The sequence below is a fragment of the Chrysemys picta genome, chromosome 6, assembly GCF_011386835.1.
Source record: "Chrysemys picta bellii isolate R12L10 chromosome 6, ASM1138683v2, whole genome shotgun sequence".
Taxonomy (NCBI): Eukaryota; Metazoa; Chordata; order Testudines; family Emydidae; genus Chrysemys; species Chrysemys picta.
In genome coordinates, this window is record NC_088796.1 from 128,356,921 (window position 1) to 128,373,982 (window position 17,062).

Here is a 17,062-nt window from a genome sequence, read left to right on the forward strand (position 1 = left end):
GAGGTTTTTTTTTTTTTTTTTAAAGGAGATATCCCATCTCCTAGAACTGGAAGGGACCTTGAAAGGTCATCGAGTCCAGCCCCCTGCCTTCACTAGCAGGACCAAGTACTGATTTTGCCCCAGATCCCTAATTGGCCCCCCTCAAGGATTGAACTCACAACCCTGGGTTTAGCAGGCCAATGCTCAAACCACTGAGCTATCCCTCCCCCCATGGTTTGGGCTGGAAGGATTCTGTTCTAAGTTGATGATGTTTTCATTCAGCTGAGGGCACATACAGTATGTTTACACTGCAGCTGAGAATATGCCTCCCAGCCTGGCTAGACGGACCCGTGCTACCTTTGTTCAAGCTAGAGATCTAAAAATAGCAGTGTGGACCTTGAGGTTCTGGAGGAGGTTAGCAGCTACTCACCTGAGTCAGTTGTCTGCTGGCTTCCTTCCAGCTACAATGCAGACATACCCATATATATGTTCTGCAATTTCTCAAAAAGATCATGTTTTGGAAGAATGAACACAATTTCACAGAACTATAGACATGTAGGTCTGGAAGGAACCTTGATAGGTCATCTAGTCCAGTCCCCTGCACTGAGGTAGGACTAAGTATTATCCAGAGCATCCCTGACAGATGTTAGTCTAACCTGTTCTTAAAAACCTCAAATGGCAGAGATTCCACAACCTCCCCAGGTAACTTGTCCCAGTGGTTAACTACCCTCACAGTTAGGAAGTTTTTCCTAATGCCTAACCTAAATCTGTCTTGCTGCAACTTAAGCCCATTACTTCTTGTCCTGTTGTTGATGTCACTAGGCATCACCCTAGGTAACTCGGGAGGGTGGAAGGCCACTAAGTGAATGAAGCCTTCCTGCACTAGGCCTAAGTGAACCAAACTCTGTCCTTCCATGTTTAAACTCTAATTAACCTCAAAAGCCAGGTGCAATTGGAATATGTAAGCAACCAGTTATCTGTGTGCAACCCCCTGCTCAAGCAGTAATAATGAGGCCTGCATGTTTCTGGCTGAAGGGAAAAAGGACAAGATAACGGTTTAAAGAAGTTACTAACAAGCTAGGCTTATAGCTGCCAAGAATGACTTAACTATTACCAGGGATGGGAGGGGTAGAGGGAGGAAGGGGGGGGGGGAGAAAGGGAGGGCTAGAGGGGAAAGGGGGGGGGTGAGGCTTAACTGCAAAATGTATAAAAGAAGAAAAACTGTTCCTGTTAGTGTGCTTGATCTGAGATGTGCCTGTCTCCTTGCACCGCTTTGGGATCCCAAATAAACTTTGTTTGCTTCTCCCCCTGGTGTGTTTATTGGCGCGAAGCACACCGGGCAACGGACCCGCTGTTGCTTTGCCTCGGGCACTCTGTGCTGGCAACAGTTTTGGCGCCCAACGTGGGGCTCGAGGCTGAAATTTAGCCTTGCCCGGACCCCTCTCGGAGGTCGACAGATTGCGGCGACGACCGACGCCCAGCGCGCACCGGTGACTTTACCGGGGGCCTCGGCGAAGACGTGGTTTGGTCGACCCCGGAGGGCACAACGGTGCAACGCGCTCGAGTAGTGGAGAAGCAGCTGCGGGCGACGGTGGGGAACCGGTCCCGTGGATAGGGCAACGGTGCAGAACCGGACCCTTGGATAAGGTAGGAACAGTCCAGTGGGGACTTTATCTGTCTTGACCTGGGGACGCCCAGTGTCTACCTGTTATGACCTGGGGACGCCCAGTGTCTCCCTACGGGGCAGGGACAGAGTATGGCAGGCAGGGCAAGGTGTACACCCTTGGAATGCATTCTGGTGAATTGGAAAGTGTTTGGATCGGATCCGTTGATTAAAAGTAAACTGAAAAGGTTCTGTACAGTAGACTGGCCTCAATATCAGCTAGAGGACCAGGAAAGGTGGCCACCGGAAGGATCACTTAATTATAACACGATCCTTCAATTACTTCTGTTTTGTCAGCAAACGGGTAAATGGAATGAACATATGTATGTACAGTTGTTTATGTTGTTAAGAGATAGATCAGATCTTTTGCAAAAGTGTAATTTGACTCCGACAGGTTCGGTAGTAGCTACTGTTAGTCCCCAGAACCCCCCCACAGCTGTAATGGCAGGTCCGGTGTCCCCTTCGGCTATCACACCCCCACCATATAAAGACAAGGTGTCTCAGGTCCCAGAGATTGCCCCCTCGGTGGAATTTTTTCCGTTGATCACTGAGACCGTGGTGTCCAGACATGGCTCAGATAGGAATCAGGCCACTACTATGCAGGTTTACACCCATGTGCCTTTTAACCCGGTGGACCTAGCAGCCTTTAAGGCACAGGCAGGGGAATTCTCTACGAACCCAAGCAAGTTTATCTCGGTCTTTGAAGGGTGCCTGGCTAGCTGTAAGCCTGACTGGGATGATTGTAATGTCCTTATGCGGACCCTGCTGTCTGAGGTGGAGCGTAATCAGGTTGTGTCTTAAGAAAAGGAAAAGAGGCAAGCGAAAATGATGGTCGCAGCAGTACAGGCTGGTGGCAGGGGAAAATTCCAGGAAGGTGGAAGGGGCCGGGGAATAAGAGGACGTGGGCGCCCTGGCTCGCAGGAAAGGCGTCTGGGTCGCAACCAGTGTGCCAGATGCCGAAAGGAGGGACATTGGAAAAATGAGTGCCCCGAAAGAGAAGGTACCCCTATGATGGCAGCGAAGGATCAAGAATAGGAGTGTCAGGGGAGACGGACTATCCTGCCCCGGAACCCCGAGTAAACATGAGGGTGGGAGACTTGGACATCAACTTTTTAATAGACTCTGGAGCTGCACGAGCCGCCGTAAATCAACCCCTGCAGCTGCCTGTGTCAGAGTCCCTCACTGTGGTGGGTGCCACAGGGAAAGGAACCAAGTGCCCAGTATATGCCCCAGCGGAATGTGCTTTGGGAAACAGAACTCTATCTCACAAACTGGTTTACCTCCCTGATTGTCCAACACCTCTACTGGGACGGGACCTGCTTTGTTGCTTAGGAGCCACCCTGCATTTCACCCAAGATGAAATAACCCTCACCTTACCCCCAGAGAATACCTGGATAATGACCCTTGCAACTGAGCCCTCAGCCATGCAAGCCCCAGAGTGGAGCCAGTGGGAGGACAAAAGGAGGGTTAAAAAGCAGCTTTGCTGGACAGTGCTGGCCCAGGGATTTAAAAATTCCCCCACCCTTTTCGGCCAGGCCCTGGCCAGAGACTTGGAGGAGTGGGACAATGAGGACAGGGTCCTCCTCCTGCAATATGTGGATGACTTGTTAATGGCTGCTGTGGGTCTCACCCCTTGCCTTAAAGCCACTGTGAGCCTCCTGAACTTTGTTGGACTCCTCAAAAGTGGGTGTGCTCGTCCTGGTTTGTTGCTCCAAAGCTCTGTATAGAAGTTATTTTGCTGGATAATGGCAATGTGTATGTGTTCATTGTTGGGAAAAGGTGTATGAGTGAAGAGTGGAAGTTTCCTTTCTAAGTTAAAAGAAGCCAAAAAGGAGAAAAAGAAAAAGAACAGAATGAGTTAACTGAGGGAAAAAATACAGCTAGCAAGCTCAGTCCAAAGATAAGATGCTGGCACCATCCAAGGACACTGCCCAGAGCTAAGACTTGGCCGACAGCCAAGAAAAGGGGGGGCCTGAATGGGCCCAAGCAACTATGAGATCTGCAAAACACTGTCAGGCATTAATGAAATGTGTTAGGTTTCTTTTCGCACAGATAAAAGAAGTGCTAACCAAAGACCCTAGCAGCCCTGCCATTCATTGAAACAAGGAGACTGAGTCTACGTAAAGTCCATCAACGAAAAACTGCTTTGGCTCCACAGTGGAAAGGCCCTTTCCAAGTCCTGTTCACCACCAACACCGCTGTGAAGTACCAAGGACTGCCCACCTGGACCCAGGCTTCTCACTGTAAAAAGACCCCTCCACCTCGGGAGGACTCTCTGACTGATGATAAGCCTATTTAAAGACAGGGTGATGTGCTAGTAACCTCTCCCCGGTATGATGCTGAACCACACTGTTTCAGGAAAAGAGAAGAAGGAACACTTGCTTCATTGAAACCACAAAGTCCAGGAATTCCTGACTACAAAAGACATTAAGAACTGACCCTGGTGAAGAAACAAAGAATTATATGCTGGCAGGGAGGCTCTTACACCCCTGGCCTCCCAGGTACAGGCTGAATGTCTAGTCTGCCAAAAGAACAACCCTCGACCAGGAGTGTCAGTGCCATCAGCCACTCTGGAACCTACCCCAGGCCCGGGGCTGGTTTGGCAAATAGACTTTACTGAGTTCCCCCGGACCCAAGGATTCAAATACCTTTTCGTTTTGGTGGATCGATTCAGCAGATGGCCTGATGCCTTACCCCTTGTTTTGCTCCACATGCGCTCTCTCCCAAAGGGCAGGTTAGGGCTCAGTCCCTTCGAGATTATGTTTGGAAGGGCATGGCCTATGAACGGTACACCGGTTCTGGCAGGGAAGTGGGAAATGGGGTGTGGCTTTTTATCTCAGTATATGTGCTCTCTGTCTGCTGTTCTCTGTTCTCTCCACAGGTATACCAGAGATTTGCAGCCTCTCCTGCTGGATGCCCCTGTCCATGCCTTGCAGCCATGCGATTCCGTTCTCATTCGGACCTGGAAGGACAAGCCTCTCCAAGAGAAGTGGAAGGGACCCCACACCGTCCTGCTGGTCTCCCACACAGCAGCAAAGGTCAAGGGACACAAGAACTGGATTCATCACTCCTGTCTGAAGGCAGTGCCCGCTCCTGAACGGTGGACCGTCCAGCCTACGGAAAAGGACTACCAGCGATGACCTGGGACTTAAACTGTTATTCAAAAGACAATAAGGCCTGCTGGGAATGCCCTGTGGTCTCTTTGGACAGTCGCAGCGCACTCCCCGCGAGAACTCTGAGCGTTGGTTGTGTTTATTTTCATAGGGCCAGCCTAACCTGGTGGCCTGGTCCTTTCGTTTTTAATCTGCCTACTATTGGTAATTGATATTTTGTGGGTATTTGGGGAATTGTAATTGTTAGGCCCTAGGGTCACCTGCCCAGCATGAGTTCAGGTCCAGGGTCTGCCACAGTGGTACTCTTTGCCATAGGGACACTCCTTTCATTACCTCCCGTTTCCCCCCAGGCACATGTGGGTTGGAAAGGGATCCCTACTAACTTGGAAACAAACACATATGAGTCCTTGAAGGTTTGCTTTGCCCAAGAGTTTAACCTCTCTAACTGCTGAGTATGCTCCCAAATCCTGCACCACGCAGCAGGGTTACCCTGAAGGGTAGGTCCCCCAAAATTGGTCAGATATCTGCTGGGGATGGTTCAGTAGGGGAAGAAATACCTCGGGTACCCCCTTGTCACAAAACTGTACCATTGAATCCCAGTATGCATTAAGGGACAACCCCTGGCCGCCCCAGGCAGCGTTAATCTTTGTATGCCACCTCAGAGCCCATTAAGGAAGGAGACAGGTTGGGTATGATCCTCTTCCCATCCTATGGGGTGGAACGGCTAACCCAATTTTATCATAGGCTCTCTGTGTTTCTCACCACATTCGCCAATGAAACCTTGGCCATAGAGAAGAGCCTTAACTCAGAGCTATACCAGCTCCGGTTGCTGTCCCTGCAAAACAGACAGGCCTTAGATTATGTTTTAGCCTCCAGGGCGGGGTGTGAGCCCTTATTGGGAATGAATGTTGTACTTATGTCCTGGAAAACTCACAGGACATTAACAAGCACGTCCTGTCGGCCAAACAGGCTTTCGAGCAGTGGAAGGCCCAGGAAAGGAAACCCACAGTTTTCAATTCCCTTTGAAGTTGGTTGCCCAACCTAGGAGGACTGGGGGGTGGCCTTGTGCGTCTCCTCCTCACCGGTGTGGTATTGTGCCTGGTCACCCTCCTCCTAATTGCTTGTTTTAAAATGCTCCTCCGTAAGCTTTGTGCCCCCCGTTCCTCAAAAATCCCGGCATACCCTCTCATTGAAAACCCCAGCTTCATAGCACTTAATCATATCTTGTCCACAGAATATGAGAAAACTCAGCCAAAAGCTTGTTGAGTATTCTCAAAGGAGGGAGTTGTTGATGTCACTAGGCATCACCCTAGGTAACTCGGGAGGGTGGAAGGCCACTAAGTGAATGAAGCCTTCCTGCACTAGGCCTAAGTGAACCAAACTCTGTCCTTCCATGTTTAAACTCTAATTAACCTCAAAAGCCAGGTGCAATTGGAATATGTAAGCAACCAGTTATCTGTGTGCAACCCCCTGCTCAAGCAGTAATAATGAGGCCTGCATGTTTCTGGCTGAAGGGAAAAAGGACAAGATAACGGTTTAAAGAAGTTACTAACAAGCTAGGCTTATAGCTGCCAAGAATGACTTAACTATTACCAGGGATGGGAGGGGTAGAGGGAGGAAGGGGGGGGGGAGAAAGGGAGGGCTAGAGGGGAAAGGGGGGGGGTGAGGCTTAACTGCAAAATGTATAAAAGAAGAAAAACTGTTCCTGTTAGTGTGCTTGATCTGAGATGTGCCTGTCTCCTTGCACCGCTTTGGGATCCCAAATAAACTTTGTTTGCTTCTCCCCCTGGTGTGTTTATTGGCGCGAAGCACACCGGGCAACGGACCCGCTGTTGCTTTGCCTCGGGCACTCTGTGCTGGCAACACTGTCCTCAGTGATTAAGGAGAATAATTTATCACCTTCCTCTGTATAACAATCTTTTATGTCCCCCACTCCTCAACCTTCTCTTTTTCAGACTAAACAAACCCATTTTTTTTTCAATTTTCCTCCTAGGTCATGTTTTCTAGACCCTTAATCATTTTTGTTGCTCTCCTCTGGACTTTCTCCAATTTCTCTATATTTTTCCTGAACTGTGGCTCCCAGAACTTGACACAGTACTCCAGTTGAGGCCTTATCGTGTTTTGCTTACAACACTCCTGATAATACATCTCAGAATGATGTTTCTTTTTTGCAATAGTGTTGCATTGTTGATTCATATTTAGTTTGTGATCCACTATACCCTTCAGATCCTTTTCTACAGTACTGCCCCTTGTGCAGTTATTTCACATTTTGTATGTGTGCAATTGATTATTCCTCCCTAAGTCGAGTATTTTGCATTTGTTTTTATTGAATTTCATCCCATCTATTTCAGACCTTTTCCCTAATTTGTCAAGATCAATTTGAATTCTAAACATCCCAAACCTCTTTACAACTACTCCCAGCCTGGTATCATCCACAAATTTTTAAACTGTATTCTTTATGCCATTGTCCAAATCATTGATGAAGATATTCAATAGAACCAGACACAGAGCAGATCCCTGCAGGGCCCAACTCAATATACCCTTCCAGCTTGACTGTGAAATATTGATAATTACTTTGAGTATGGTTTTCCACCCACCTTATAATAGGTTCGCCAAGGCTCCTAGTTTGTTTATGAGAAGGTCGTGTGAGACAGTATCAAAAGCCTTACTAAGTCTATGTCTGCACTATGGACCTTACAGCAGCACAGCTATCCCACTGCAGCTGTGCGCTGTAAGGTCTCCTGTGTACCTGCTCTTTGCTGGCGGGAAAGAACTCTCCTGCCAGCATAATTAAACACCTCCCAGTGAAACAGGCGGGAGCTATACCGATGGGAGATGCTCTCCCACCAACATAGCACTGTCCACCCTGCTGCTTCTGTCAGTGAAACTTTCATCCGTCAGGAAGGTGTTTTCTGGCTTTTCGGAAACAGCACCACTGGAATTTAATGGGAGGAAGGTCTCATTTTGTTCTCCACCCTGGCTGGGCTCAAAATGGCTGAAGGTATTTTGCTTGAACTTTGGGGGGCAAGGTGCGGGAGGGAGGAATTCGACTTCAAACAGAAACTGAGCGTCAAAAAATTAACCTTAAAATGTTGTGTGAAAACAGGGGGTTGGGATGTAAACTGCTTTGTAACCATAATTACCGCAGGCATAGCCTAGCACACGCATCATGTATACTATATGCATCACCAGATACAGCATAAAGGCAGCACAGAGCACTGCCATATGACAAATCCAGTTTCAGGCAGGATTAAAGAGAGTTATTTCCCCATTGTGATAATGGCAACAGCAGCAACTACGTTTAAGAAAGGAAAGCAGAACAAAACGGGCTAACCAGAAGGTGGTAAGGTGACAGGTTTCTTATAAACACAACGGATCAGCAGTTCTCTACTAGGGTAGCACAACCCCTCTTCCAGATGTCCAGGAGTCATGAGTACGCTGCCCTTCCCATATTGCTAAGGAAGGAGGTCCTGATTTGGAAGAGTTTGACAACCACTGCAATAGGTAGATTAGACCCCTGGTAGTGAACGCTGCAAACAGCTGGAAGATGGTGGTAAAGCAGTAAAACAACAAAGAGAGGGGACATTCACCAGAAAAAGCATAGGCCCTTTTTTAATGATCTGTGAGAAAATCTAATATCCTGAGTCCCCCTGCTGGTTGCATGGGGAATTCTCAGGTAGTAACTGACCGAAGAGGTCACCATCATTGCTCAGGGAAATGCAAAAAACAGACACAAAAAATGTCCTATAGAATATGAACAAACTCCTTCACTCAGCTTTGCCTTACTCTGAATCTCTGCCCATCTGTAGGGAGATATAATAAAACAACCTGACGGGAGAGAATAATGAACAAAATCAAAATGATTAAATTGATTCCCCCACTCTATTTCTGCCTTTTATTCGTGTTTTATTTCTTCTAGCAGGAGTTTAAAACATATTTCAGAAGTTATTAGTTCCATTCACACAGTTCTCTTTGCAAAGTGTTTTATCTCATCAGCTTTATGAATATCCAATATCTCTATAGTAAATAAGAACGTCAATGATTAAATAAAACGAATATCGAAGTAGGTTTCTGCTGGAATCTCTGAAAGAGCAAATTTGCTATTCATCAGGGAACAAAAAGAATGTACAGTCCTTAATAAACTTTCCCAGAGATGGGTACAAATGGCCAATGGGTGTTCCCATGAGATGACTGTGAAGTGAGTTGTGAGAGGGGAAGTCTCGATCTAAATGGACAGTTACACAGACCATAAAAAACATCTACAATCATCACTCACCTTGACACTATCTCATTGGGCAGCCTTGGAGGAGTTGCCAAGGCTGGAATGGGAACACAGATTTGGCACTGGATTTGATACCTAGGACTCTACAATTCTGTGCCAAGGGCTGCAGACAGAGCTTTGTGACCATCTCCTCCTCCTTCTCCCACCAATCCTTGCGGAGCGAGAACATTGGAAAGATTTTGAAAGTTCTCACGAGGGGTGCTCGTATGACAGCACTGATCAAACAGATTCCTCTTCCACTCACACCTTCCTCTGTGTATCCTCACAATCGCACCAGCTTTCTTACCCCACCCCTGCCCGGGAGGGTTAAAACTGGAGGATTTCTCTTTGCAAAGGCAGTTTTTGTGATGTGCACACCTGCCCACTGACCACGGGACTGAGACCACCAATTAGCCATCACATGGTGACATCTTCCAATCACTACCAGCCTAGCCTAACTTAGAATTAGTAATTTAGAGGTGAAAGACAACCTCCCCCTCATTACAAAACTCTTGAGTCATCCCAGCTGTATGGAACAAAGTTTAAATGTCCACAACAAACATGGTTACTTATGTTATTTCTGCTTTACTCCTCTTCCCTCTGTTCAGAGATGCTAAGTACAGGAGATTCCTAGACTTTGATTTGATCTAAACATTTATTAGACTTAAAAGCTCACACAATGGTGCTATGGCTCTGCTGGGGCCAATGACATACTTCAAGGGTCATGGCTCCAAATTCTAAAACCATTAGCCTGGGGGAATGAAACTGTGTTTTCCATGCCCCTGTGACTTCCTTACATCTCTTGTGTGCTGTTTCTCCATCCCACATCATTACACAAAACCTGTTACCGCAGTTCCCAGTTTCTGAAGTGCGAGGTCTGAATTCTCACAAGAGAACTGTGTTTGTGTTCTCATGAAGTCAAATGGAACCGCTGATTTGGAGGAAATGTCGCTGTTACAATACAGAATCAAAGATTTATGTTTTAAACGGGCAGCAGCTAATATCAAGAGGGAATAGATATATTACAAATAAGGAATTTCCAAGCAGCTAATAACCTTTCCCTACACACCATATCCTAGGACACATTTTAAGGTTTAAGCATAACATATACATTGAAAATAGCAGAAACATCTGGGGTTTATTATAACACCACTTTGCTAGTCCAGGGCATTGTACTAATCCCTGCAGGCCAATGCTCACCCTTGACCTGCCAAACACGATTACCGCAGTCAAGCAACTTCCCCATGCTCCACAGCTGCTCTCCTTCCCCCATTCCCATCAACAGACATTAGAGTTACTAGCCTATAGCAACCAATCCAGAACTTTGGTTGCCATGGTCACTGCATGGAGCTAAAAGATAGGATCACAAGGATGATCAGTGGAGTCATTTTGCCAGCAACGCTGGGGGCGGGCGAAAGACACACAGACCCCCATAGGGCTAGTAGACTCTTGCCTCCCCATCAAAGAGCCCAGAGGTGTAAATCCTCTCCTTCTCTCTTATGCTCATGTGGCTCTACACACCTCCAGTGACTGTTCCTTCCAAGTCCTCAGTCACTCCTTCCTCTCTGGGCAGAGTAATCCCTTTGCCCCTAAGCATCACTCATGCCCAGCAGGAGTGAGAGCAGCTCCTAGTGTCAAGAGGTGACAACGCAGCTGCCTTCTCCAGATGAGCCCAGCTGGCAGGAGAGTTCAGGTGAGCACTGCCGGGTAAAGCAGCTACAGAAACCCCCTCTGCTCCCCACTCAGCAGCCCGCCCCAGCCAAATGAAAGTTGGGCTGGGGGCAAAGTTGGGATGTTCACATTCAAGCTATGACCAGATTTACCCCTGCTTACTTTACGGGCACTGAGGCAGTCCCCCTCCATTCTGAATATTCCCACCCCACCCCCAAACAGGTCTTTGGGCTAACTGTTCTAGCAATATTACATCCATTTCCAAGGATCATCACTGTCCTTCAGCTTTCCCTCCTAGATTAAAGTGCATTGATTAAGTGCTCTCTTCATTTTGGTGGTGGACCACTTGAACCTTACGCCGATTACAGTATTCTGTCCAATTTGTCTTGCAGGATAATTTGGAGAAGTGAATTTCTAAAAATAAGCCTGAGGTGTCTTGCTTTTTAAAAGTTCCCTGTCTCAATAGCTTGGTAAAACCTCTGTGTTAGAAGTAATGATACTTGCTTTCACTTTGTGTCTGCGTGTGTTAAATTCAGCCCGCCGATCAATTGAAACGTCTTCTTGGAGTGATGCCATGGTAAAAGAAATGTGCATTTAGAGAATAAATGGAATTGATTCTCTGCTGGTATTAAGGGGATATCTAGATGATGTATTTAAATATAACCCTGATCCCTCTCTGAAGAAGCACCTGGCAATTCTGGTTTTGGATTATAGTGCATCTCCACGAAAACTTTATGAGGTCATGCGTTTTCCCTTCCCCCATTACTCCTGGCTGGAACTTTTACATGCGGCATGCTCCAAGCAAGAGGCTCTATGGGAAATTTAGATACTAGTGCTTGTGAAAAAGACACAGTAAGCACCTAGATACTAACCCAGCCCTAAATTGGCAGCATTTTAACAAGGGGCTTCCTCAATGAGTGATACATGGGCCATTCCCTCTGTAGCTCATTCCCTTCTCTCCCAACTCAAAAAATCCTTCAGTGCTTCGCTTTCCTTTCTCACCTAAAAAATCAAAAATCAATCAAATCACACCCCAGATCCATCCAAAACTCCCCACACCTCAGACCTGCCCACCTATCCACGCTCCCCCACCCCCTTATGAGCTTCTCTAGGCAGCTCCCCTATCAGCTGCGTCTCACAGAGACAGCTGTTGGGTCACTCTGTAGCCTCTAGCTATAGGATGGCTGAGAAGCAGGTCCCCTCTGAGAATGGTGGGCTGGGTGGGGGCTTGGGAATATTTGCTGCTTGTAGTGAGTGGGTCAGCCTGACCTCGTCTCCCCTAGCTGGGTCAGGGGAGGGAGGGAGTCCTCCCTGGCTTGCAGGAACGGGGTCTAGACTAGTGGAGGGAAAGGGTCTTTTCTATCTTGTGAGAGAACTGGGGAGGAGGAAAAGGGGAGATTAGTGCTAGTGCTACTGAACAAACATGAATCCCCGGCTAACTAACGGGAGAACAGCCCTGCATTCATATTCTGTAAGTATATTCCTTTACCTGGGTTATTGGATTTATCTTATCTGCTCAAAGTTTATGGAATCAACATAATTGGGTGCAAAGCAGTTTTATGAATGTAACTGGCCTGATAACCACATTCCAAGCACTTGGTGCCTCAAGTTGATACTTACTTTACAACAACTTCAAAGCATTTTATTGGTCTTGTTTGTTCTGTGCCTCTTTGGGACTGATCAGAAATGGACTCTGACTTTTTCCAGGAAACTGACAGTCCCTGGTTAGAGAAGAAGCCTTTAGTTACAAATTCGCCATGAAATAAGGCAATCCAGTGACGCCTGGCGTTCTGTTAATTTGTCAAGGGAGTTTTGAACCAACTGAAGTTTTAAAAAAGGAAACTAGCTATTCCTAACAGTCGAACGTTCCCCTGCTGGGGGCTGATTTCCGCTTTTCTAGAAGAATTGACTTCCCAAGACTATCAAAAGAACATACATTAGTCAAAGATTTGTCCCTTGCTAAGAGTTAATATGGAAATAACAGGGTTATTTGGGAAAAATACACTGGTCTCTCGCAGCAACCTTTATTTTTCTTACTTACGGACAGCAGCGCTTTCCAAACTGTGCCATCCAGCTGTTAGCAAATTTCACAGAACCACTCCCTAAGGGGGCTTGTCCATAAAAGCTCCAGCATTTTTATGTAACCACAAATTAAATACGGCTTAAATAAAAAGATGCACTTTTTCCTGACACATCCCTGGTGGAGGAATTCTATGATGTAATAACATTCTAGGAGGACTTAAAGGCCAGGCGCACTTACAACTGAACTCCTCTTCTTGCTGTCATTGTGATGGACAAGTTTTTGTGTCTGTTTGCGCAGGCCTTAAATCTGCACTAACAACTCTGGAAAGGTGAAACATTTTGCCATTTCTTTGCAACTCCTAAAAAAGTCAAGGTAGAATGAGAAACTGCAGTTTCTTACTTTGCAGAACCTGAGAATTAGATGACAAAGGTGCTGAAAACACCTGAATATCTAAAACCACCAAGTATACACAAATTCCGCCTGTAAGTCAGGTTAACTATTAACATAACGAAATAAGTATCAACATTACTGTTTCTCTTTCTCCTCCTTATCAGCTGTTACCCTAGTGGAGACCACACACACAGAGCCTCAAACCAAAAGCATGAAATCCGACCTAATTTCTTTCAAATGTTATGCTTGAAACACAGAAGTTTATTCCCTGTTTTAGTTTAAATGGCTAATCATCTTTTTTCTTGTTCCCCTGCTTGTTTAGAGCTAGGTGCTGAGGTCACCTGTAGACTTGGGTTTGAAAGCAGTGGGTCACTTACAGAGGATGGAAGTAGTGCAGACCTCTTTCAGCAGGACTCCACTCCATCTCCAGCCTCTGTGAGCTAAGGACTCAATCCTGCGAAATGCTGAACACTGTGGTCCATCTAGCAGATCAGTTAAGCACATGCTTAACTTTAAGCATGTGAGTAGTCCCATTGAAGCTAATGGGATTATTCATGTTCTTTACAGTTAAACGTGTGACTAAGTGCTTTGCTCTTCGCGGGATCCAGCCTTGAGACCTCTGCACTTCTCCGGCAGGGGGATGAGGAGGGAAACACGGGACTGTGCAATTGCAGTGGATCAAAATTCTCTGCAGAGGGGAGGAGTGAGCTGGGCCCAGTGCTCTCCCTATGCTCTGTACTGGTGGCACTGGTCCAGCTGCACCGAGAGCGTGCGCAGCCGGGGCTGAGCATTCCATCCCGCCGCTCACTGAGAAAATCTTTGATGGGGGCTTCCCACCCCCCATAATCAGCAACAGCAGATTCCTTTCCTACAGTGTGGCATGAAGGCCCCCGGGAAGCACACACAACTGTGGGCCAAGGGAATAGCACTGGAGCTAATTAGCATCACAATCCGTTCTTTGCCACTTCTGGAAGCAGTACAGAGCTTTTCCCTGTGGCCGGCCTTTTGCCCAGGAAGAGATGGGAACAATGAGAACAGGCTCTAGTTTACCCTCCTCATCTGGCCTCTTTGTGCTGCTCAGAACCCGGTCATTAGCATCACAGGTCAGAGGCGATCTCCCCTGAGGCAGAGCTGGGTCCTACACCAACTGCCTCATCCTGGCCCAGTGGGCAGGAGATGGCGTGTCAGCGTACCCGAGCTCCATCAGCTCTCCACTGATGGGACCAGGGCAAGCTGCCATTAAGTTAAAGCAACAGAGGCTGCTCTAACTCACGTGGAGACTTGGGCAGCTTGAGAAAGAAGGAGCGGTTACTGGTGCTCACCGACCTCCCCTTTGTGTGCTGAGCAGGTCTTGACGCAGGAGAGAGTCTGGACTAATCATGTTAATTTTTGGCATCCAAAGACCTGGGCACCTTAGGAATAGGAGTTCAGAACTAAGTACCATAAACAGGGCATCATGAGAAGATGAGGCGTCAAGATGCTTTTTGGCTATTGCAAGCATTGCAGTACTGACCAAATCAAAACACCCAAGAAGCATGAAGGTACTCCTGTTTTTTCATCTAAGTAGTGTGCTGCCTTTCCTTAACCAATGCTACAACTCAGGGTGTCAGATTTAACCCGCATGACAACTCAACAGGAAACCCTAACACACACAGCAAAGATTAATAGAGACTAGCTTTGGGTAAATTAAAAAAATCCAACCTTGGATTTAACGGCAAACATCAACACTTTGCTCCTTTATCCAGAGCTGGGACTTGACTTCGACGTTGCAGCTATTGCCAGTGAAGTGCACTGAAGGAGCAGCGACAGAAATCAGAGCTGGTCATAAAGAATTTTACAAAGCTGCATCAGGATTTAGCGGCCTTTCTGTGTCCCTCCTTGCTGCGTCTTTTCAGCATTTTGAAGATATTCTTAATGTGCGCTAGTGATGGTTAATGAGTGTCTTCCAAAGGGCAAAAGAAAGTAGAAAGAAGTTGTGGGGGGGGGGGGGGAGATTTGGGAAAGATGCAGGTTTGTTTGCTGTTACACTCAATACCAAAGCCAAAGAGACCATTCAAATATCATTTTCAGGATGAGGACTAGATGGCTCACACACTGGATTGGTAGGGGCACACAGAAGGTTGGTAGTGAATAGAAGTAGGAACCTCCTGATCATGGAGACTTGTCTACATGGGAAAATTGCACCAGTTTCACCTCACGTCGTAACTAACCTGGTTTAAATTCAACCAGTGCAAATCCAAGAGTAGACACTTCTATTTCAATTTAAGGGTATCTTATTCTGATTTAGTTTAAGTCGATTGAGAATAAAATTAAGATAAATCAAAATAAGAGTGTCCACACAGGGATTTGCGCTGGTTTAGCTAAATGGGTTTAAAACCTGATTTAAGGTAAACCAGTGCAACTTTCCCATCCATGGAGACAAGGCCTTAGACCCAATGGTAGGAGTGAAAAATGGGCTCACCCTGCAAACACATAAGCATATGAGTAACTTACTTGTGTTCTCACGGATCTTAATGGAACAATTCACGTGGGTAAAGTTACTCACTGCTCACGTTTGCTAAATCAGGCCCAAACGCATTTCAATCGACAGCTTTTAGGAGATCTACGTCAAATCAATTGGGGGTCCTAGTCCACTTTAGAAGAAAAGTCACCCAAAACACTACAGGAGGCAACCCAATTGGCAGAGAGTCCAATGACGGAAAGGGTACTGCGCTCTCCCTGCCCAATCTCCCCTAGAGATTATCCGCCTAGGACAGGGCTGAGATGGATCTGCCATGCAGTGGGAGGGTTCTGTACTTCTGGGGGCAAACTGAAGATGCTGAGGAGAGAGAGAAGCTAAGTCTCCAGCACTGTCAAGCTGCTCCCTTCCAGAAGCATTTGTTCAGGAGACTTCCAAAGGAATCAATGGAAGCGGCGCATACGTTGCCTGATTCTATGGCCACTGAAGACAAGGGCAGAGCTGCCCTTAACAGCAGGGGTGCAGGATCCAGCCCACAATAGCCACTGAAAGTCAAGGGAATCTGCCCTTTGAAAATCTCTCCCTAACTTTTTTTTTTTAATTTAGTCGCTGCTCAGAGGAAAGAAGAGAGGGAAAGAAATGCACCACAGCACTGATGTATTTACTCCAACATCCATCGGCTAAAATGCCTAAACTGGGCTCAAGACATTTAAAATGATAATCTCTCTCTCTCTCTCTCTCTGGAAGCTGGAGAACACACGTTACTTAGCACTAGGGTCTGAACTTGCAGCGCACAGTCAGGGAAAGCTGGGGAGGTTTTCCCTGAATCAGGACTGGCTGACTGGGCCCAAAGGCAGGAGGCATGTGTAATGACCAAGAGGTAATTCATTTGGAGTAATGCCTAATTTCAAGCAAGAGCGACCAGATGGTCCCCCTTAGATCCACTAACAAAGGAGACATTTCACATGTGGTTCCCGCCATCCATGCATTGAAGGGGGCACTCAGTTGCCTCTCTAATGCTATTCCCCTTCCCCGCTGCCCACAGAGGGAACTCTACAGGCACTTCAGGGGAAGGGGAGGAGATTGAACACATAGCAATGCAGCTGCAAGGGGCCAGTCCTGGTCAGAAGGCACATTGTCTCTGCATGGATGTCATGGACATTTCTCAGAACCCTTGGGATCAGCATGACTCTCTGGGAATCCTCTTGGCTAGGGAGTGGGCCACATGGATTTTCCACACCTCCTCCACTAAGCCCCCTCACGGGTGATTAGCCAGGACCAATGTTCAACAGGAACAGAAAACACAAATAAGAAAAGACGCAGTGTTGAGTTAAAAGAATATATTTTTAAAATTTCCTTTAACTAGCAACATTCTTAAACCCAAAGGAATTATCCAGTTGCTAGATGCTCCTGGCATGTCTCATAGTCTGGGCAAGGAAACTGTGTTAGCCAGTCTGACTCTGGGGTTCTCTTCCTTTAGCACAAGACGCCAGTGTTTGCATTT

The 17,062-nt window shown here is 46.9% G+C and overlaps 1 protein-coding gene and 1 long non-coding RNA gene across 14 annotated transcripts in view; one reads left to right on the forward strand and one right to left on the reverse strand.

Moving 5' to 3' along the window:
* NRG1 (neuregulin 1) overlaps window positions 1–17,062 on the reverse strand; it is a 733,358-nt gene that overhangs the window by 210,083 nt on the left and 506,213 nt on the right. The gene's annotated exons all lie outside the window — the stretch shown is intronic.
* Window positions 791–6,538, forward strand: LOC135972306 (uncharacterized). Its single transcript, XR_010588730.1, has 2 exons — window positions 791–1,626; window positions 4,524–6,538. It is a non-coding gene; the product is annotated as an uncharacterized LOC135972306 (long non-coding RNA).